This window comes from Taudactylus pleione, unplaced genomic scaffold (genome assembly GCF_031769625.1).
Source record: "Taudactylus pleione unplaced genomic scaffold, aTauple2 ptg000248l, whole genome shotgun sequence".
Taxonomy (NCBI): Eukaryota; Metazoa; Chordata; class Amphibia; order Anura; family Myobatrachidae; genus Taudactylus; species Taudactylus pleione.
Window position 1 is genome coordinate 4952887 of NW_028284650.1, and position 23466 is coordinate 4976352.

Consider the following 23466-nt stretch of genomic DNA (forward strand, 5'->3'; position numbering starts at 1 on the left):
GGCTCATTCACACAAAAAAGCATAAAAAGTAAACCGCTTTAGTCTTGCTTTAATAATGTTTCATACATCACCAATAGCATTTATTGTATTGGCAGCACACTTATGAAATAGTTACTATCCTGTTGAGCTTTAAATGTGATGGTGATATGGTATAGCACAATACTGGGAATGAGCCCATTCCGCCTACTTTTTATTGCATTTCAGGTGTAAACTTGTGGCTGAAATGTGCGATATCAGTGAATCGGTGTTAATGAGCCCTTACATATGACAATATGCAAAATACATAAGTTATTTATATAGCGCTTTTCTCCTAAAAGAAGTGCTTTACATTTGCCTTTACAGCACAAAATACAAAACAAGCTTAACAATGGACATTAGTGAAATGCTTGGGTGAATAGGTGAGTCTTGAGTTTATTTTTGAAGGACTCTAGAGTGGAGGCCTCTCAAATTGTGCGGGTAAGTGAGTTCCATAGAGTCGGAGCCACAAAGCTAAAATCTCGACCCCCAGACGAATTCTGGGAGATTCTAGGTACTGTTAATAGTCCTTCACCAATGGATCGCAGTAATCGAGTGGGACAGTAAGGAATCAGAAGCTGCTTCAGGTACCTTGGGCCCTGATCATGTAGGGCTTTGAAAGTTTGTAAGCCAATCTTTAAAGCAATTCGCCATCTGACCGGTAGCCAGTGAAGAGTAGAGAATGGGTGTTATGTGGCTGGTTGCTTAGTAGCCTGGCAGCTGCGTTTTGTACCATCTGCAAGCGGTGCAGTTCTTTTGCTGGGAGACCAAGTTAGAGGGCGTTGCAGTAGTCTAGGAGTGTTTATATAAATTCATGTATGACTTTAGGCAGATCTTCTGAGGGAATTAAGTGCTTTATTCTGGCTAAGTTCCTCAGATGAAAGAATGAGGATTTGATTGGCTAATACCTGATGTTTAAGTGTCAAGCCACTATCCAGGACAATACCAAGATTCCGCACATGTTCAGTGTTTTGTAACTCTGAGCCCCCAAGCGTAAGTCCTGTTGGTTGGCTATGCTGTAGCCTTGTCCTGTGACCTGTCATAAGGACCTCTATTTTATCAGGGTTCAGTCGCAGCCAACTGGCACTCATCCACTCCTGGAGCTCAGCTAGGCAGCCATTTAGGGTTGTTATGGGGTTCTTAGTACCTTGAACAAAGGACATGTACAGTTGTGTATCATCTGGATAGCGGTGGTAAACCAGGCCATGACGTCTGATTATTTCACCCAATGGTAGCATGTATACTGCAAAAAGCATGGGAGATAGTATAGAACCCTGTGGGACACTGCATGGAAGTGGCACTGGTGATGAAGAGTTTACTCCAGAAGAAACTCTGTGACCTACTAGTCAGAAATTATTTGAACCAGCTAAGGACTGTGCCATCCAGACCACAGAAGTTTTCTAGGCGCTCTATTAGAATCCTGTGGTCCATTGTATCAAATTCTGCAGAGAGATCCAGAAGGATTAAGATTGAACAATCACCTCCGTCTCTTGCCATCAGAATATCATTTAGCACACATACCAGGGCTGTTTCAGTGCTATGTCTTCTGAATCCTGACTGGAGTGGATCATAAATATCATTGGTATACAGGTGGGTTTCCAGTTGCTACTGGTCTATAGTTGGTCATGCAGTCGGAGTCTAATTAGGTTTTTTAAGAAGTTGCTTCCTTTAGTGGTTCTGGAAAAATTCCTGTCTGCAAAGAGCATTGAACTATTTCTTCTTCAGGGATCATAGGCTCCACAGGGAGACCTTGGGGTGTAGTGATGGGAACCAAATCCGGGTGCCACGCAGTTAAAGCTTTCAGCTCCCAGGATGCATTGGGTCCACTCTCCCTATACCCCGCCAGGAGCCTGAGGCACCTCCATTTGAGTTGGTGCCTGGCCGGAGCTGGGTCACTTAACGCAGAGCCCCTAAAGCTATTTTATTTAATTTTATGATTTGATAGTTTTTTGAACTGTCTTAAGAGCGCAGAGCAACAGACTGTCCATTGGACGTCTGTGCTGCCGCTCCGCCACCCCGCCAGCGCCGATCTGGGGATCTCTGCGGGACCTCGGGGTCCGTGCTGGCTGGGCCCTGCGGACTTCCCAGACTGCGACCGGATGTATGGGGACATGGTAAGGCTGGTCACCGCAATATTAGCAGTCATTGCCTCCGGTCTCGGGACAGACCGGAGGTGCTGAGGTGGATGCAGGCCCCCCCATACCCTTTCGCTTCCACTAGACCATCGGACAGTATCGGCGTGGGAAGCCAGCGTCCCAGGGGTTAATATTCAGTCAGGGGAGTCAGCCTTCCCTGGGGAAGCGGCTCCTCAGCTCAGCACGCCTTTTCACTGCGGTCTGGCTATGCTGAGCTGTTTCCCCCTGTGACCACACCCCATCTGAGGTCTCCAGCGGCCATTTTCTCTGGTGGTTAATCGCAGATCTCTCAGGCCAGCGTGTAGTCCAGTCCTCCTGCATACTTCTCCCTTGGGTTAGGCAAAGGGCTCCTGCAGCTTACCAAAGTGTCAGACAGGACCAGTGTGTCGCATACTTAGACAGTGGGCTCCTGCAGCTTATCCAAGTGTATTCAGGGGTTTTCCTGTGCTTTGTGAGGTTTTGTCATACATTCGTTGCACTGTGCCATATTTGGGCTGTGTGCTCCTGCAGCTTACCCAGGCATAAGACAGAACCAGTATATTGCTTCCTACTAGTACCCTACATACACGGTGGTTGCATTATACCCAGTACCATATTGTGTGCCATTTACTCTGCAGCTCTGTCTAGCAAAGGCAGGAGCATTAACAGGCATCTGACACCATACAGCTATCAGTCAAGCCAAGTTATGGGCTGCAGGCTTAAGGAGGAGTATTTGATAGGGGGTATATATATAAAAAAAAAAAAAAACATGGGCTCCTTTGTTCAGGTACTAGCCACTGTATTGGACCGCCTAGCGGACCCGGCTGTAGTTCCCCCGAGGGAGTTATTACAGCAGGACGTAACTCCCCCTTTGGGGTTGTCACATCAGGTTCAGGAGATACTGGTACCCCCACCATGGGTAGATGTACTCTCTAACTCGGTAGAGAGTCTGATGGCTACAGCTCATGCCATCAGACATCTCAAACCATGTTGCAAGGTGGAAAACCCCTACCCAGTAAATCCTTTTACACATGCTGTGTTTATCGTCACAGATGCTGATCTCTCTACGGAGGAGGATGAGAGTGTCAGGAATTGCTATTACTGCCTTGGTGCGAGCTGTCAGATCCATCTTATTAATAGAAGATGACGAGCCAGCCCCTATATCCAAGCACCCTCTGTTTAAATGATAGAAAGTAACTTCAGCAGAATTTCCTCTTATCGGATCATCTAGCTAAACTCATGACTGCAGCCTGGCAATCTCCTGGTAAGAGGTTTCATGCTAACCTCATGTTACTTTTTTCAGAAGCCGAAGGGTCTCATCGGCCTATCTTCAACCTCAAATCCTTGAACAAATTCCTCGGGGTACTCAGGTTCAGGATGGAAACCCTACGCTCCATCATCCTAGTTATGGAGCCTGGGGACTTCATGGTATTTGGATATTCAGGATGCGTACCTACAGGTACCTATAGCGCCCTCACATCAATGCAATATCTCCAGTTTGCTATACAGCAACACTTCCATTTTCTCGTTCTGCCCTTTGGACTATCCACAACTCCACGAATGTTTACCAAAATTATGGCTGTCATGGCGGCTCACCTACGTGGTCAGGGCGTCTGACTGTTAACATATTTGGATGACTTCCTGCTCCTAGCAGGATCCCCAGAAGTGCTTCACCGCCATCTGCAGTTAACCATTGCTTTCCTTCACAAGCACGGATGGTTAATTAACTGGAAAAAGTCCTCCCTGAATCCCTCACAGAGAATGATTCATATGGGAGCCTTGCTGGATTCTCAGGATCAGAGAATCTTTCAGACATCAGACAAGATCTCCACAATTCAACTACAAGTGCGCAGATGTCTCCACAGTCGCCGAGTGTCGATCCACTCAGCAATGCAGATTCTGGGATACATGGTGTCCACCTTCGACATGGTGGAATATGCTCAGTTCCATTCCAGGCCTTTGCAAAGGCTGATCCTCTCCAGGTGGAATGGGTTACCACATCGGATCAAAGCTCAGACGATTGTGCTCTAGCCAGAGGTGTGTCTGTCTCTATCTTGGTGGCTACAGACACCTCATCTAACAAAGGGTTGCCCCTTTTGGATCCCAGACTGGGTAATCCTAACAAAAGGCGCCAGTCTCCGGGGCTGGGGCGCAGTGACCAGCCCTCAATCCTTTCAGGGCCGTTCAACAGCAGTCAAAGCAATTCTTCCAATCAACATATTGGAACTTCAGGCTGTATACAAGGCACAGACATTCTTCATGGCAAACCCGTGCAGATTCAGTCTGACACCACCACCACAGTGGCTTACATCAACCATCAACATCAAAGAGGCAGTCTAAGTTGGGCAGTAATGGCAGAAGTGTCCAGCATTCTGACATGGGTGGAGTGCTCATTCCAGGGGTTCTCAGTTGGGAAGTGGACTTCCTCAGCCGTCACTACGTGCTTGCAGGGAATTGGTCTCGTCACCAAGAGGTGTTTTAACTCCTAGTGGACAGATGGGGCTTCCCAGAAGTGGACCTCATGGCCTTCTGTCACAATCATACCAGTGTATGGGTCCAGAACAAGAGGTGTCGACGCAAGCTTGGTGGACGCTCTGTCAGTGAAGTTGACCTTCCAGTTTGCGTACCTATTTCTTCCTGTATCCCTGCTTCCTCGATGTCTTTGGAAGTTAAAGCAGGACGGAGGCACGGTCCTGCTGGTGACTCCAGCTTGGCCCAGACGTCATTGGTATTCAGATCTTCGGAGTCTCTCCATCGACACTCCGTTCCTGCAACCTCAGCGTCCAGACCTGTTATCTCAGGGTCCTTGCCTTTTACCTGAACTTGGGTTGTCTGTCTTCATACATCCATCCTAAGGTCCAGGGGATTCTCTTGCTCAGTCATCAGCACAATGCTTCGAGCGCGTAAACCTGCCTCAGCCAGGATCTACCACAGAGTGCGGAATACTTTATTTCCAGTGGTGTTGCTCTCGGGATTACGACCCTCAGGTGTTTTGTATTTCCAGAATATTGGCATTCCTTGTAGCTGGATTGGACCTCTGCCTACGTCTGGCGTCATTGAAAGTACATGTCTCTGCATTGTCAGTGTGGTTCCAACGAAGGATAGCTCCCGGATATTCACACCTTTTTTTTTTTTCCCTCCAGGGTGTTCTCCGGATTCAAACTCCTTGTCCACTCTGTGGCTCCTTGGGATTTGGTGGTAGTTCTTCGGGCCCTCCAGGGTCCTCCATTTGAACCACTAGATTCAGTGGACCTCAAGTGGTTAACAGCTAAGTCTCTCTCCTGGCAATTACTTTGGCCAGGAGGTTGTAAGAACTGGGAGCGCTCTCCTGTCATCCTCCCTTTCTAATATTTTAACAGGATAGGGCTGTGCTTCGCACCTGCCCTGAGTTTCTTCTTAAAAGTGGTTTCTAATTTCCATGTTAATCAGGAAATTATTGTACTGTCCTTTCAGGCACCAGACCTCTCGGCAGGTGAGGCCTCATTGGATGTTGTCCGTGCTCTCAGGATTTACGTGAACTGTACCAGTTCCCTTCGGAAGACTGTTTGTCCGTGCTCTTTGGTTTTCACAAGATGGGATAGCCAGCCAATAAACAAACATTGGCTAGATGGCTTTGTATGACTATCTCAGAGGCTCACACACAGGCAGGCTTGCCTGTTTCGGCTTCTGTTAAGGCTCATTCTACTCTGTCCTTGGGCCCCTCGTGGGCAGCTCGCCTTGGCGCCTCGGCTGTTTAGCTTTGTAAGGCGGCCTCGTGGTCTTCCATCCAGACCTTTCGAAGGTTCTATACATTTGATACCTTTTTGTCTCTTAGGATGCTTCCTTTGGGCGCCGGATTCTCCTCTCAGCGCAGGAGCGTCCCCAGCCTTCCCCAAGGTCTCCCTGTGGAGCCTATGGACCCTGAAGAAGAAAATGAGTTATGGTAAGAACTTACCTTTGTTTAACTCTTTCTTCGAAGTCCACAGGGCACCCACCTTGACGCACCTGGCTTCATATGGGCTATGTTACTGGTCACCAGTTTCCCGTCTCCTCTGTGAGTGTGATTCTTGAGTCTTCCAGTCTTCTTTCTCTCTTTCCGCTCCGGCCTTTGACTACTTACAAACTGAGGCGGCTCGGGGGCAGGGTATAGGGAGTGTGGACCCAATGCATCCTGGGAGCACCCACTCTGGGTCATATAATTACAATTAATGTACTGCATGTATAAGCTGAGAGCTGACTCACCTAGGAGGTACCCCAAAAACCTCCAAATGGCACCAGAGTGGGTGCTACTATTTTGTAGCAATAATTATTTTGGGGTGAGCGTTTGGGCGTGGGGCCCCCGGAGTGGCTCTGGCTGGGCCTTTTTCAGGGCGTCACCACTTAATTCACATAGATATTTTTTCATTACCTTTCCATTTGTTTTATTATTTATGTAATTTTAATTCTTTCTTATTATATTAACACATTGATTATCTTGACACATCTATACTTTACACTTCACTATCACCTTTCTTCCATTTTTCGTGTGATGCCCTGGGAGTGGTCCTTGGCTGGGTTCTTTTGGGCTGCTCTGCGCCTCGTACATGAACCCCTTAATGTTAGGGATGCTGGTATAGAGGAGCCTTGACGCTGGCCCGGCGCTTAATCATATATTTGCAAATGTATGCAACCAATACCTCTGAATTTCTATTATCATGTAGGATTCAAGTATTTTTCCTAATATTGCTGCAGTGTGCTGGAGGTAATCTTTTTTCTGTGGTTCAGTATAAACCCCTCCCTTTACAAGCACCTGTGCAATATCATTAAGCTGATGTGAGCGACCACCATACTTTCTATTTGCAGTGTTGCGCAAGATTTAAATGTCCTAGTGGGTTTGGTGCTTATGACATCGGTGCTTTTGCATCCGGAGCATGAATGACAGTGAAAGAAGCTGTTTGATAGCGTACATAAAGTGGTTTGTTGTGATCTTATTGGCGGAATATGATTTTTTACCAGTTTAGACCTAAGGTCTGGTGCCTTCCTGTAGGTCATTCTGGGTTTGTTGGGTATAAATCCTGCTAGCATATCATCTTCCTGAAGTATTTTCCAATGTTTTCTTAGAATCTTCTCTAATTAATTGTGTACTCTGTTTTGAATATTGTGTAATGAATCTGACTTAGTCATTAAGTTTGTGTTCTGGTTTGATCCAGGTTCCTTATGAATAAGTAGGTCCTCTCTGTTCCTATGTTGTACTGCCTCTAGTGATTATTGCACTAGGGTCTGTGAATAATATTTTTCTTCAAATTGTTTGGAGAGTTCTTCACTTTGTTTGAGAAAATCTATTTGTCTGCAGTGATCGTGCTGAGCGACAAAATATGTGGGTCCCAGGGACCCACCACTTTAAAAAAAAAAAAAAAAATGGGATCCTACCTGATCATTTCTTGGTCCCATCATAATTTATGCTTTAGAGCTCCCCATTGGACCTTCAGACCTCCCCACATGCCCATATACCCCTAGAATACCCCTCTGATACTCCCAATTGAATTGGTCAGACTGCAGCACCCATTGACAATAATGACTGCAGTCTGCTGCAGTAGTTAGCCTTCTGCAGGAGATTTCTGTGAATCTTCTGCATTAGACTGTTCTTACATAGCGGTGATACATAAATTTATGCAGAAATTGTAGTTTCAGCATAATTTTATGAAACACCACGGACCAATAAATACATTTTAAAAATATACTAAGAAAATTTTGTTTTCTTGCCTTTGAATGCTTAAGGAATTTTTAGCATCTAGCTGTGCACTCTTCTGTCCTTTTAATTCTGTGGGAGCTGGATGGGGGGGCGCTGCGCTCATGCTGTAGGTTCTTTTGGCTCCTTATCTTGACATATGGGAGGCAGAGCTGGGTACAGGAGTAGGAGGTGGGGAGCCGGGCACAGGAGTAGGAGGTGGGGAGCCAGAGACAAAAGGATTTTGGGAGGGGATTAGGGGTAGGCAGGGACAGGAGAAGGGGCTGGGTGCCCCCAGGTATTAGAGGGGAATGGGAGCCACATACAGGAAATTATAGAAGTGAGCTGGGGATAAGTGAAGTAGACAGGGGAAGGGGCTGGGTTCCAGGAATCAGATGTGGAGGGGAGCTAGGAACAGGAAGGTTAGGCAAGGACAGGAGAAGGGACTGGGTATTAGAGGGGGTGGGGGGGGCCACATACAGGAGCAGGTGGAGGGGAACTGGTGACAAGGGGAACAGGTAGGGACAGCAGAAGGGGCTGGGTGACCCCTGGTACTAGAGTGGTTGGGGAGCCACATACAGGAGCAGGTGGAGAGGAGCTGGCGACAAGAGGAACAGCAGAAGGGACTGGGTGACACTGGGTATTATAGGGAGTATGGAGCCACATACAGGAAGAGGTGGAGGGGAGATGGCGACAAGAGGAACAGGTAGGGATAGTAGAAGGGGTATGGGTAACACCGGGTGTTAGGGGTGGAGGGGAGGTGGGGATTAGAGCCAGAAAGTCGGAGACTGCTGGGACCAGGTGCATTGCTGTACTGTCATCCTCATTTGCAGCAGGCACCTGGCTGGCTATTCCAAACATGCTGGCTTTGGTCGCGCTGTCCATTTGCAGAGGAGATGCGAGACTGGGGGTGGGGCCTTGTGTCTCCACAGTGCTTCTGGCCGCACATAGTGAGGGGCGGGTCTGCACTGTACTTCTGGCAATAGACAACACACGCAGCCCAGCAGATAACAGCGGCTGCCCCAAGGAAAATAGGACCTGCCACTCTGTACAGCGGCCCAGCGTTCTGTATTTTGCTCCTGACTGTGAGCTTGGTCTCCAGCTCCGCCTCCAAACAGCAGGAGGGGCGGCAGCGAATGAAAGTTCTTACTGCTTCTGAAGGGATAGACAGGGTAGCGCTATTGGCTGCAGCGCACAGCATCTTAGCCGACTCGGTAGCTAGAGATTGGCCGCAGCGGAGCGCGTTCCCGGGGACCCACTCATTCTACAAATGTGAGTCCCCGGTCCTCAATGCTGGGTAAAATACGCTCTATAGCACGTATTTGCAAACACTGTCTGGAACAATTGCTTTTTAAACGTAGGAACTGTCCTTTGGGTATAGCATTTAACCAGTTAGGGTGGTGCCAACTTGTAGAAAGGATGAAACTATTTACATCTACTAGTTTTTTATGGGTGTTCTTATATATCTTTCTATTCTGTATAAAAATATTGAGATCCAAAAACACGACATCAGTTTTACTATAGTTAGCTGCGACAATCAGATTGTTTGAGTTTGTGTTGATTTTAGTCAGAAAGTTATTGAGTGTTTTCGTCACCTTTCCATATAAATAGACCGTCATCTAGATATCTTTTCCAGAGCAAGAGGTTTGCCCCAAGTTCCTGAGTGTGCCAGATGTTGTGTTCCTCCCTCCAACTCATAAAGAGGTTGGCGTAACTTGGGTCAAACCTCGTGCCCATCGCTGTGCCAGTGGTCTGTAGGAAGAATTTGTTGTCATACCAAACAGAATTATGTTTGAGGATATAATCTATGCTTTGCAAGATAACCTCAAGGAGTTTTGGGGGTCAATCGGGGTCTTTCTCTAGATGAAAACGGATGCTATTGATCCCTTGTTCAGTGATAAATCATGAATACAGAGATGTCACATATGTGGTGACCAACCAGTAATAGTCATCCCATTTTACTTGTTGTAATATATTGAGGATCTGTGTAGTGTCTTATGGAACATATTAGAAATATCAGCAAGGGACTAGTTAGCCATAATCTATCTAAACACTTTTATGACCATCACAACACTAATCCGAAACATCTCAGTTTTATAGCGTTGCAAACTGTGAAACCAAACTGGAGAGGGGGCGACTTTGACAATTACATTAATAAAGTAGAATTAGAATGGATGTCCAAGTTACAAACTTTTCACCCCAAAGGCCTAAATCGAGACGAGATAAAATCAATAATATGTAAGAAGTGAGATAAACACCTCACCTGCATCTCTAGATAAATTATAGAGATACAGAGGCCATCCTTCCACAATATTCGTATATTTGACAGTTGAATATTTAGCTAGATTACAGTTCCTTTACCTAAACAGCTATACAGATAATGTCTGTTATGCCTTTTATGTATTTCCTCCTCATATATACTCCATGACATAAGTACTGTATACATCAATACAGCATGTCAGTATTATGTTAGGTCTGAGAACAATATTTTTTTTGATACATATTCTTCAAACATTCTCTGAATTATACATAAAATAAATGAATCTATTACTACTGTATACATATCCAATATTAGGATTTATACTTCTACTTGAAGTCCTTTTATTATAAAAATAAAATAAACAATAAGATAGTGTCCACAATGCCTATTATGTATTTCCTCCTTATTGCACGTACCATGACATAAGCACTGTATGCATTAATAAAGTACATCTTTATCAGGTTAATTATGAGAACTGTATTCTTTTTATACAGATTTTCCAAGCATCACTCTAATCATACGAAATATATGAATCTATTACTATTGTATATATGTCTGATATAAGGATCCATACTTCCACTCTATATCGAGTACTCTATCTGGATTAAGTATACATAGAAGCGGAAACAGCCTCGTCAGTATGAAGGCATTACCACAACTATCCACCCCTATGTTTATCACCATGACAACCAAGAACCAATCACAAACAATGATGTCATCACATAAACCAATCACAGATAACGCAGCTGTATTTGAACGTCCCAAGCAATACTATCATATTCCATGCTTCCAGAAGACGACCACAAAGGTCGAAACGCTTTGGAGAAACACCCCATCTTATCCTGTCATCCAGTGTCCGATTCAACCTGCATCTGCCATCCGCTGATCATTATCACCACAAGACCGGAAACGGTAGTATCCAGCAAGCGTGCCAACACAGCTGACAAGAAGACCATCAGGATCGGTAGCTGAGCATCCGGGTAAGTATCCTCTGCTGTGGAAGCGTCCGCAGCCCCCAGTTCGTTAGAGCCAGGACCGCTGGTACCCCCTACCCAGTCTGCAAGTGTGTTCCAACGCACGTGCACTGACCTGCCTCTGGTTGCAGGGACACTGTCCATGACCGCGCTACTCAGAGCGCCGCAGCGTAGAGTGATCCCCGTCGTCTGCTCCAGCCATCCCCGGACCGGAAGAGGACTACCCCCGGGCAACGTACTGACTTTGCAGTATATCAACCACACAACACAGGTACCCTTCACTGAGATAGTGGGACACCGCCATATCTCCACAATAACATTATCTTTATCACCTCTGGACTAAGTACTCAGTGGTGCGACACAGGTTGAGATTGGCTCTAGTGCACATTCCTCCCTTTAAACATAATATATCCGTATATATATTTTGTTGGACCTCTATCTTAATTTTTTCTCATGTTTATATATGATTAGCAGTGCTTCATATAAATACCGTTATTGTATTTGATGTATCTCCATCAGAATATGCAGAATATGTTCTTTTTGAGCATTGCAGACACCCTTGTTGACATTGTGTCTGCCATTATCAGTAAAAGTTATATTTTAGAACCTTCTCAATGTGCATAATCATCTGTCTTTATCAGCGTCACACTATCTGTGACCTCTATCTATATAGCGTTCCCGCTAGGCTGTTTCAGCGGGGCGCCCTGCCCTCCTTCTGGAAGGCAAAAAGCGCCCTGCCCTAACAGCCTGCGGGTGCCGTCTTCACCCGCGGGTCACAGTGTCCCGCGGGTGTAGAAATGTGTGGTGACCCGGTCACCGCCGGAGAATAGACACCGGTCGCATGCGTCTGGCATCTATTCTCCCTGTCTGCAGGGCTTGGGGGCTACCCAGCATGTCTAACTGCCGGGCACGCCCCCAACAGTGACGAAAAGGGGACACGTCTTATCAATGACCAGGCCCCCTCTCGGTCACTCGCGCGCCTTCGGCGCGCACACAAACGTGCCCTCTCTAGCTCCGGCACCCTGCCTCGAGCCGGAGCTAGAGTGAACATATATATATATATATATATAATATACACGGGTTACAGTTAGCAAATAATTAGCAGGAGTAAGGTTGTATGCAGCATCTGGTCCTTTTATCGAAGTATGGAATATGCCTAGTAAAAAGTTTCCGTTGCCTAAACGCTTGATTTCCTTTTACCCTCTTCCAGCTACTGACTTTTACAGGAGCTATTACTCGTTCTGCCAGGGCTACGGCCTTGGTGGCAGAAGCCATTGAGAGTTGGGCTGTTGCCCTAGAAGATACATTTCCCTCTGATGCTTCGAGGGAACAGCTGTCCTACATATCTCACATTAGAGAAGCAGCCTCCTATTTAGGAGAAGCGGCTTTGGATACTTGTCTACTAGCTTCCAAGCCATCTGCTACTTCCATGGTAGCCCAACGTATTGTTTGGCTTTGCTCATGGAAGGCAGATTCGGACTCTAAAAAGGCTTTGGAGTGTCTGCCTTACTCTGAGCAGATCCTGTTTGGCCTAGAATTGGACAAGATTGTGACTATTTTTGGCAGCTTCCAAGAAGGCATTCTTACCCTCTGGGTCTGCTATGAAGACTAGGATGTCATCCTTTTGGCCATTTCGTCCCCAGTGAAAAGCTAAAGGTCAGGCGCCTTGGACCAAACAGACCTGGGCTTCAAGATGTCCACCTACCAAATCTGAGGACAAGCCTTCAGCCTGATGGGGCGGGCCTCTCCCTGGTGGCTCCCAGGGTGGGAAGCGAACTTCTTCAGTTCGCTTAGTTCTGGCATCAGACGCCTGGGTAAAAAGTGGTCTCCAACGAATACGCCCTCTTAATCCTGATGCGACCCCACCAGCAGTTCTTTTCCACAGGACCTCCATCGGACCTAAGCAAATCCCTGCTCCTCCAGAAGGCCATTCAGTCCTTACTGCTCTCGGGAGTAGTAATTCCTGTCCCCTCATCACAGAGAGGGAAGGGATATTTTTCTACCCTTTTCTTGGTTCAAGGGCCTAACTGGTCTCGACCTATCCTCAACCTCAAGTTTCTGAACAAATTTTATAAGGGTTTCCATATGAACCTGGGCACCCTAAGTTCTATTATAAACACAATACAATGAACACAAGGGTATAAGGTTAGGCGCTAACGAAAATTAAATATACATTCCTTAAAGGGTGGTAGTTTGTAGGATTTCTGTTATCTTTAAAATGGATCCGAAGAGTCAAAGCATGTGCAGTTTTCTCATTCGACGTAAATGAATATAAAAGAGAAAAACATAGCCATTGTTTTCACATGTTCATAATATATCAATGGAAAAAGACAGGGAGGGGGGTGTATTGAACACCACTAAGTTGAAAAGGTGCATACCACACTCACAAGAAAGAGTGATTGGTTGCTCCCATAAAGGTTTCTTTTTTGGGGGTCCACCAACATTCAATAAGACGTATAAAAAACTCCCAACAGGTGCGTACCAAAACTCACATGTGCAGAGTGATGGCGAAATATATAAAGGTATCTTTAAAAGGTATCTTTTAAATACACAGGTGGCGTACCCCAACTTACTACAAATGACATAGGAATCCTCACATCAAGGTATCTTTATACGTCCACTGCTCGTGTGAATCTCTCCACACAAGTTATTCCATCCCCAAAAAAATAAAATCTCCATGGCAAAGATGAATAGTCCCAAACAAATTTATTTCAATGTAGCCAGTATATCAAAAAAATAATATATATACAACCAGTGGCTGATGCCAAACCAACAGGCTAGTATATCCAAAAAGAGTTTTAACACACATATGGTGAATGTAAGTCGCAAGATAAAAATGATGGTCATAAGATAAAAAATGTTCAAATGATGGTAATACCTCAGGCGTTTGTGGGTCACAGAATCCTCTAGGTCGACGCGCGTTTCGGCTCTCACTGGAGCCTTTGTCAAGACATGAGGATTGTGGGACTCTACGCTGGTTATATACCATGCTCTACCTATCAGCATGTGCGCAATGTCAATTGTACCTGCATCAGGTGAAACTTGTTTGAGCATAATTGCTGCCTCTGAAACGCTGTTTTGTGAAACACAGGAAGCGCTTCTGTTTTACCTGTGTGTCACAGAAAACCTCTTCCCATGAGAGGGATGCCGTGTCAGGTTCCGCCTGCTAAAGGGGGCCCGCATGTCCTTTTACGCTGTGTGCCGCCGTCACACGAAACCGGAAGTTGAGTAGGCCGTCACGTGATCCGACCTCCTGGCGGAAGTTGGTAATATGACATCTTTGGTTGCCCGCTTTCTGAAGTCAATAATGACGTATCGTTGGGCTTATGTGTAGAACGTCGCTATGGGAACTGATACTTCCAGAGGACGCACATTTGAGCATAATATAATAACAATTAAAATAAGTCATCTAGACAGCCTCTAAAAACTACATAATAAATCTAATTATATATATCAATATTGTGACATATAGTATATGTACCTAAAAGAAGAGAAAAGAAGAAGGCTCTTTTTGTGGGGCACTCTTATGTAGAAATAGTATAGTGATTAAGATTAAACTTTAATTACAATCCTTTAGAATTTACACAAATGTATATACGACACAAACAACATATAAATAAAGTCAAGATTGTTATATTATAATTCATAAATCATATTGTGTATACTGGACATCAAATTTTCACAGCATATAAGAAAAATATTCCATAAAGCATCCCTTCACTTTTGATGGCACGGCACCCCTGACAAGTGCCGCATCTAAAGAAACCTTTTGACACTATAGTTGTAAGATTTTTCGATGGTGGAAGTGTGCTTTTAACAAGTTTAGACCTTAAATTGGGAGCTCTTCTAAAAATACAAACCGGTTTATCTGGAATTAATGGCCCCAAAATGGCGTCTTTTTTCAAAAGACCCCAATCTTTTTGGAGAACTTTTTCTACAGATTTATAGTCATCCGAAAAATCAGTAACAAAGGCCCATTTAAAGTTTTCTCCTTCTTTGTCATTATTTCTAAATTCCCTCTCCTCATTGTTAAGAAGATCTTTTCTTTCCACCTCTTTGACTTTATCAAAGGCTTTGTTAACATAGGATTCATCGTATCCACATGCTATAAATTTATTAGTCATGTCCTCTGCCTGGGCAAGGAACACCTGTGGTTCAGAACAATTCCTTTTCAATCTCAATAGCTGACCCCTTGGGATAGCATCTAACCAGTTATGATGACAGCTGGTTCTCTTAATCTATGTACCTGAATCTGTGGGTTTTGTAAAATTTTTGGTCTGTAACTTTCCGTCTTTTACATATATTGAAATATCCAAAAAATTAACTCCAACATCACTGATGTCAAAACAATGTTTTTAGTATTGTTATTTAAATGTTGACAAAATAACTCCAAACTAGACCTGTCCCCTCTCCATATAAAGAAGATATCATCAATATATCTTCGATAGGACACCAAATTCGCACCGAGCTCGCCACACCCCCAGACGGCTTCCTCCTCCCACTTGCCCATGAAGAGGTTGGCATAGCTCGGTGCGAACTTGGTGCCCATCGCCGTACCTGTTTTTTACAGGTAGAATTCATCCTTGAAAAGAAAAAAGTTGTTGTGGAGAATAAAGTCAATACCCTCCACTAATAAGTTCTTCATATTTTTGGGAATATCTTATTTATCCAAAAAACTTTTCACTGATTCCATACCTATCTCATGATTTATAATGGTATATAGAGAGGACACATCCGAACATACCATTGAAAAATTCTACGGCGATGGGCACCAAGTTCGCACCAAGCTATGCCAACCTCTTTATGGGCAAGTGGGAGGAGGAAGCCGTCTGGGGGTGTGGTGAGCTCGGTGCGAATTTGGTGTCCTATCGAAGATATATTGATGATATCTTCTTTATATGGAGAGGGGACAGGTCTAGTTTGGAGTTATTTTGTCAACATTTAAATAACAATACTAAAAACATTGTTTTGACTTTTGACATCAGTGATGTTGGAGTTAATTTTTTGGATATTTCAATATATGTAAAAGACGGAAAGTTACAGACCAAAAATTTTACAAAACCCGCAGATTCAGGTACATAGATTAAGAGAACCAGCTGTCATCATAATAACTGGTTAGATGCTATCCCAAGGGGCCAGCTATTGAGATTGAAAAGGAATTGTTCTGAACCACAGGTGTTCCTTGCCCAGGCAGAGGACATGACTAATAAATTTATAGCATGTGGATACGATGAATCATATGTTAACAAAGCCTTTGATAAAGTCAAAGAGGTGGAAAGAAAAGATCTTCTTAACAATGAGGAGAGGGAATTTAGAAATAATGACAAAGAAGGAGAAAACTTTAAATGGGCCTTTGTTACTGATTTTTCGGATGACTATAAATCTGTAGAAAAAGTTCTCCAAAAAGATTGGGGTCTTTTGAAAAAAGACGCCATTTTGGGGCCACTAATTCCAGATAAACCGGTTTGTATTTTTAGAAGAGCTCCCAATTTAAGGTCTAAACTTGTTAAAAGCACACTTCCACCATCAAAAAATCTTACAACTATAGTGTCAAAAGGTTTCTTTAGATGCGGCACTTGTCAGGGGTGCCGTGCCATCAAAAGTGAAGGAATGGCAAAATAGAGAAAATATTGATTAATGGGCAAGATTTTCAAATAACTGATTTTATAACTTGTCATAGTAAGTACATTGTTTATGCCATTAAATGCAAATGCAATAAGTTCTATGTTGGGAGAACATCGAGACCCTTAAAAATTAGAATATCTGAGCATCTGCGAAATGTGAGGAAGGGTCTAGAAACCCATGCCTTATCGTCACATTTTAAGGAGTCCATGATTGTTCTTCAAATGACATTGTGGGTTTTTATGGACTCAAGAGTGTTAAATCAGACTTAAGAACTAATGATCTAGCCACTAGGCTAGCCAAAACGGAAATTAATATGATCTTCACATTGAAAACCTTGGTACCCCTAGGACTGAACAAAGACTTCGAGCTGAAGTGATTCCTGTAGTTTTACTGTGTACTTTAGGGACCATTATGGGTTATGTGATATTAATTCCAATTTGTTTTGTAGATACATAATGCCTGGGACTTGTTATTATTTGTTGGGACTTTCCCATGAGGACCTTTCTCCCTTTTCTTTGACATCAAGATTTTGGAATCGCTCAGAAAAAGAACGAATAGATAAATAAGAAAGAAAAGGAAAGAACTTTTATATATCCCTAGACTTTTATTCAATTCAATTTTTTATTCATTTCTTCTATGGTTGTTTTTTGTTTGGCTATAAAGTGGAGGATTATGATATGTTTAAATGAGATTCTGTCCATATACTATATGTCACAATATTGATATATATAATTAGATTTATTATGTAGTTTTTAGAGGCTGTCTAGATGACTTATTTTAATTGTTGTTATATTATGCTCAAATGTGCGTCCTCTGGAAGTATCAGTTCCCATAGCGACGTTCTACACATAAGCCCAACGATACGTCATTATTGACTTCAGAAAGCGGGCAACCAAAGATGTCATATTACCAACTTCCGCCAGGAGGTCGGATCACGTGACGGCCTACTCAACTTCCGGTTTCGTGTGACGGCGGCACACAGCGTAAAAGGACATGCGGGCCCCCTTTAGCAGGCGGAACCTGACACGGCATCCCTCTCATGGGAAGAGGTTTTCTGTGACACACAGGTAAAACAGAAGCGCTTCCTGTGTTTCACAAAACAGCGTTTCAGAGGCAGCAATTATGCTCAAACAAGTTTCACCTGATGCAGGTACAATTGACATTGCGCACATGCTGATAGGTAGAGCATGGTATATAACCAGCGTAGAGTCCCACAATCCTCATGTCTTGACAAAGGCTCCAGTGAGAGCCGAAACGCGCGTCGACCTAGAGGATTCTGTGACCCACAAACGCCCGAGGTATTATCATTTGAACATTTTTTATCTTATGACCATCATTTTTATCTTGCGACTTACATTCACCATATGTGTGTTAAAACTCTTTTTGGATATACTAGCCTGTTGGTTTGGCATCAGCCACTGGTTGTATATATATTATTTTTTTGATATACTGGCTACATTGAAATAAATTTGTTTGGGACTATTCATCTTTGCCATGGAGATTTTATTTTTTTGGGGATGGAATAACTTGTGTGGAGAGATTCACACGAGCAGTGGACGTATAAAGATACCTTGATGTGAGGATTCCTATGTCATTTGTAGTAAGTTGGGGTACGCCACCTGTGTATTTAAAAGATACCTTTTAAAGATACCTTTATATATTTCGCCATCACTCTGCACATGTGAGTTTTGGTACGCACCTGTTGGGAGTTTTTTATACGCCTTATTGAATGTTGGTGGACCCCCAAAAAAGAAACCTTTATGGGAGCAACCAATCACTCTTTCTTGTGAGTGGGGTACGCACCTTTTCAACTTAGTGGTGTTCAATACACCCCCCTCCCTGTCTTTTTCATTTATATATTATGAACATGTGAAAACATTGGCTATGTTTTTCTCTTTTATATTCATTTACGTCGAATGAGAAAACTGCACATGCTTTGACTCTTCGGATCCATTTTAAAGATAAGAGAAATCTTACAAACTACCAACCTTTAAGGAATGTATATTTCATTTTTCATTTTCTTTAGCGCCTAACCTTATACCCTTGTGTTCATTGTTGATTAGAGAAGTAGGTGATATTCTCAAGAATTCAGGGGAATACCTTTGGGCTGCTTGTGCGCAGTTAGGTTGCAGCACGACTATATATATTTTCACCCTAAGTTCTATTGTCTTGGTCATGGAGCCTATTGACTTTATAGTATCCCTGGACATTCAGGATGCTTACCTATATGTACCTATAGCGCCTTCTCATCAGCAGTATCTCTGGTTTGCTGTCCTACTGCTCACATTACAAATTTTAAGCACTGCCTTTTGGGCTTTCTACAGCTGCTTGGGTCTTTACCAAGATCCATGGCAGTTATGGTGGCCCATCTTCGTCGTCAGGTGATCAGACTGCTCCCATACTTGGACGATCTCTTGCTCTTAGCAAGCTCCCCAGAAATTCTTCACCAGCATCTACAAGTAACCATTGCCTTTCTACAAACGCACGGTTGGCTGATCAACTGGAAAAATTCTTCCCTGACCCCTTCTCAAAGAATGGTACATTTAGAAGCCTTCCTGGACTCTCCGGCTCAGAGAATCTTCCTGACAGCGGAAAAAATCTCTGTACTACAGCACCGAGTCTGCAGATTACTCCAGTCGCTGAGTGTCATTTCACTCTGCAATGCAGACCTTGGTGTCCACCTTCGACATGGTGGAGTTCGCTCAGTTTCACTCCAGGCCCCTACAACACCTGATCCTCTCCAGGTGGAACAGTCTGCCTCATCTGCTCAGATCGCAGACGATGGCCCTCTGTCCATAGGTTCATCTGTCACTATCCTGGTGGCTACAGACGTCCCACCTAACAAAGGGTCGCCCCTTTTGGTTCCTGGGCTGGACACTCCTCACCACGGATGCAGTGACCGGCCAGCACTCTTTCCATGGATGCTGGACTCCAACGTCCTGGAACTTCGAGCAATGTACACGGCCCTCACTCTGGCTCAGGATATTCTTCAGGGTAAGCCAGTACAAGTGCAGTCTGATAACTCCACGGCAGTGGCCTACCTCAATAACCAAGGAGGCATTCGAAGTTGGTCAGCAATGGCAGAAGTCCCTCATTCTCACCTGGTCCGAAACCCATCTCCGCAGTGTTCAGTCCGGATCAGGATCGGGTGCCCTATGGACCCTGAAGAAGAAAAGGAGAGTTATGGTAAAACTTACCCTTGATAACTCTTTCTTCAGGGCACACCTGGCTTCTATCATTTTTTCTTTTGGTCACTTGTTTCCTTCTCTGTGTGAGGGTGTAATTCTTTAGTGTACCAGTCTTCCTTCTCTCCTATCCTGCTCTTGCCTTGGGCTTGTTAACAAAACGGAGTTGCCTCCAGGCTGTTGGCGGGGTGTAGGGGGAAGGACAGGAGCCTCCTGGGATTGAACAAAGTTTTGCCGTTGGTGTCTGGTCCTACAGGTACCACCTACACCCCATTGTCTTGCTGTGGACCCTATGGACTTTGAAGAAAGAGAGTTAACAAGGGTAAGTTTTACCATAACTCTCCTTATTGCAGTGACTGTACTCATCATAGTTGACCATGGGACTCCTAAGTAGCAGATCATGATATTGCAGGACAGGGTTTCATAGTCTCATGACTGACTTACATCATTACCTTGGATGCTTCCTTCAACTAGGTGTACATTGTCTCCCTTGTTAATGAAGTAATTATTGCATTCCTGCCAGTGGGCTGCATCCTTTAAAGCTGTGCTACCACTTGGGTAGGGAATGCAAGCATATAGCCCCTTATGCTGCCTGGTAGAAAGTTCAGTGCAATCTTTTGTTTTTTCTCCTTTATTACTTCAATAATAAAATTGCTCAGGTTAGGTTGGTAATTTGTACCCTGGAAAATACATGCTTTATAATTGTGTACTGTAACCCAACTGTGAGCAGGGCTAGTTTTTGTCTTCCAGAGGCAAGGCTTTTTGGCTTTGTAGGCCAGCATTGATGGGGTCTAATGCACTGAAAAGGCCGCCTCTGTAAGGGTAGGAGGTTGAACGGGAGGGAAGACGCATTTGTTGGTGATTAGTGTTTATCTTCAGAACCCTTGGAGATCCTGTTGGAATAAAGGATGAGCAGTAACATTAATAAAATCTCTACAGGGATGCTGGCACCTGAATCCTGCTGCTGGCAACCAAACGGTAATGGGGTTAGGGTAAGGCAGTGCGCGCGCGCACGTGTGTGTGGGTGTGTGGGGGGGGGGTTAGGTTAAGGGGTAGGATTCTTACTGACAGGTGTTGGGAGTCTGACCACTGCCACCCCATACCCAACTCTCTACAGACTATAATGAGTTTTTTTATTATTTCATAGCCAGAGCATCACTTAAGCAATTTAGAGAGACAAGTTATAAACCAGCAGCCACCAATCTCAGAGGGATCTCCCTGTACCGAGGGCTCTGCCCCCAGTGTGTCTCGACCACTGCTGACCACAGGAATCGGGCACTCCAGTGTCACCCATACCCAGTGGCCCCTCTCACAAGCATCACCACAGCGGTGATGGACAATGTAAGCTCTCACGAGCAGGGCCCTCTTCCCCCACATGCTTCTCCTTCCCTTACTTGTACATTTACTCCTAACCTCCATAACACTTGATCGTTGACACCCTGCTGCTTATTTCAGTGTTATGCAGCAATGATTATAAACCTTGACCTGCATTGTTTTGTACTGTTAAGAAATTGTTTTCTTGTGTGCTCATTTATGTACTTTGTAAGGTGCTGCAGAACCTTTGTGGAGCCATATAAATATAGGATAATAATGCCCGGCCACTGCTGTTTGCTTCTCTTAGTGCTGTAAAGTCCTGCAAAAAATAGTTTTACAATATATAGCTAAAAATAAATACACAGCAACTTTACTGTGTTAAAATGTCATAATTATATTAAAGCTAATACAGTAGTATTTTTTTTTTTTTTTTAAGTACAAAACTTTTTTTTTTAAATAAAAATGTCCCCAATCACATTTAGGTAAATAGCTATCTAAATTTGATTAAATGCAAATTATTGTTAAAAAAAAGGTTATTTTGAATCTGGCTTAAATAGTTATTGCTTACATAATTTTATTAAAACAAATCAACAATTTTGGGGTAATTTTTTGGAAAATAAAATGTAGCCATTTAAGTGGTTAACCAAGAAATTAGGTTACTATATTTTTGTCTGGATTGTTGAGAAGAGACTACCATATCTTTATTTACTTAGTACAGATAACTGGGGATTTATCAGTGTTTTAGGAATACAAAACCATTATCTGTGATTACAACAGGATCTTAGAACATTTGTCCCCTATCCAAACACACTGTTCCTAGATGGATCTCACAAATCTTACAGGCATACAAAACAGGTTAAAAGGTTGTAGCCAGTGCTACAACGTAGGAACAAAAAACTATAAAATGATCGCTTGAAAATAAAAGTGTGTAAACTGTGTATTAGCGCAATACCTGTAAAAAAAAAAAAAAAAAAAAAAAAGATTAAAACTATTTTAAATGTTTAAGCCTCTTTTGTGGATAGTCTAGAAAAAAAAGCAATTATTGGGTTCCCAGATATGCCAGTTGCATATATAGTTAGGTTTGGCTGCAGGTTGGTCTAACTGACTCACCCTAACTTTCTCTTGTGTTGTGTTCGCAGCCGCTGGCTGGTCCCCTTGTACAGCTTGAGAGATCCGTTTGTGTGTGCACTCCTCGTTCGGACCGTCCTAGTGAAGGAAAACTGAGCGTGTCTCCAGTGTACTAAATACTACCAGCAATTGGCAATACACCATCGCGGCAGAATCTATCTTCAGTCAACCATAGTAACATCTGACAAAAAGTTCTAAAAACACTGAAGCAGCAAACTTTGAAAACCAATACTTATCATTCTCAAAACTTTTGACCATGGCTGTACATTGGCTCTTTTAGGGGTGCCTCTTTCTGTAAAATTCAATGTAAAGTATCATGTTTCCTTGTAGTGTACAAAAACAAAACATAGCTACCAACCCCTTGGTTCAGGTCCTCTTTGGTCCATGTAGAACGTCCATAGGTATTGGATAATTAAAGAAAAATTAAAAACCCGAGCCGGCAGATGAAATACCTGGAAGGCCGGCACATGAAGAACCCGACAGAGGTAAGTAAGACCCCTAACCCTCCCTTAGGGGTGCCTAACCACCCCCTCCTAGTGCCTAACCTCCCCCCAGGGTTGCCTATCCCTCCTGGGGGGTGCCTAAACCTAACATCTCCCCGGGAGTGCCTGACGTTAACCCCCCCTTTCCCCAAGCCTAACCCTCCCGAGGGGGGTGCCTCACCCTAAGACCCCTAAACCCAACCCCTTCCCCCATGGCTATCACCTCCCGACGCCCTGCTTACCTACGTTCGGTTTTCCGGGTTTCGGGATTTTGGCGGGCTAATAATAGGCGTTGGTATTTAGATGCGTATCAGTCCCATGCCGGGCTTCCTGGCTACAGATCCCGCCAGGCTTAGAATGGTACTATTAGTACAGTACGATGCATATAAAACTTCAGTTGCTGTCTTTTCTATAGAAATATATGGGCGGATCGTCACAGAGCCTGGTGCTGGTTTTCCTTTTTTAAAATAAATTTTTAACAGCAGCCTGCACCGATCTCATTGATCTATACAGGCTTCTGTAAAACACGCTGCTGCCAATCGTTACATTAGCTAACTTGCACTTTGAAATGAAACTTGTTTTACAATTTGTGGGTTTTCCAGCAGTAACAGTACCAAAAAATTTACATGGACCCGTATGTCAGATAAACTCTCACTTTCCAACTCGCAGGCTATTACATGTAG